General features: G+C 33.7%; 1 protein-coding gene across 1 annotated transcript in view; it reads left to right on the top strand.

Annotated features, from left to right (window-relative positions):
- The window catches only part of LOC119587820 (vitelline membrane protein Vm26Ab-like), a gene marked incomplete in the record, with an annotated part of 1,515 nt that extends 1,155 nt beyond the window's left edge, over positions 1–360 (top strand). The window contains 1 exon segment of the mRNA XM_037936524.1: positions 1–360.
- Positions 361–940: the final 580 nt, after the last annotated feature.

Genomic DNA, 940 nt, shown 5'->3' with positions numbered 1-940 from the left:
AGATTGCGTCCTGTTCAGGGGCTAAGGTAGCTGAGGCTTCGTGGCCATCAACTGTTGTGTTTCGTAAAAACGTTGTGTTTCTAACGATGTGGAAATAATCATATTGTTATCAATCGTTAATTCTGAAGTTCAGTGTGCTGGGGAGGCCTATTAAAAAAAGGTTTCTATAACCCTTTATCTTTCTCGCACGTTTCTACACTGACATCTGTTTTTGAATGCACCCTTTCTTCGTAATAAGCTATACCATCTTTTGTCTTCAACAGTGAGTTAACACTAACAGACATACTTATGGATGATCTTTTATGGAGTAATGCACACATAAAATGAGAACAGAAAAGAAATACAATTTTTTTTGCTATATTGTTTTTTCCTATCACCTAAAACATAGTTATTACTTCACAGAAAAATGACGTTGAAAAGAAAGTACAATGATGCATTTCAGTTACTTAAAAAGAAGTGAATATTTCGATAAACCCCATTAAGTATGGAGAACACTTTTTCACATTTTCTCTATTGTAATAATAAGAAATAATAAGAAATACAATATAAGAAAGAAAAGAAATCAGGAAGATGTAGAGAGAAAAAAAATAATAATCGAAAGATGAATATATAAGATTAATAAAACAACAAAACACAGAAATACAAATCTTAAAAATGAGAATATACGAAAGAACGAGAAAATTAGAAAAAAAACGAACCATAAATACATCACGCAAAGTAAGACCGCACAAAAGGAGAACAAAAAAAAAGAAAAAAGGATTAAAAAAAAAAAAAAAAAAAAATAGAGAGAAAAAATTACAAAAAAAAGAATCGCCCGCGACCTTGGATGGAGTGAGGAGGGGCAGGCGATGGCGGGCAGCTGGTGGGCGTGTCTCGGCCCAATTTTCACCCTCGCCTTGCCTGCTCTTCTGTCTCCACTTTATCCTCTTTCTTTCTTCGA

This window comes from Penaeus monodon, chromosome 23, assembly GCF_015228065.2.
Source record: "Penaeus monodon isolate SGIC_2016 chromosome 23, NSTDA_Pmon_1, whole genome shotgun sequence".
NCBI classification, from domain to species: Eukaryota; Metazoa; Arthropoda; class Malacostraca; order Decapoda; family Penaeidae; genus Penaeus; species Penaeus monodon.
The sequence above is the reverse complement of the archived record's forward strand: the minus strand, read 5'-3'. Positions and strand labels throughout refer to the sequence as shown.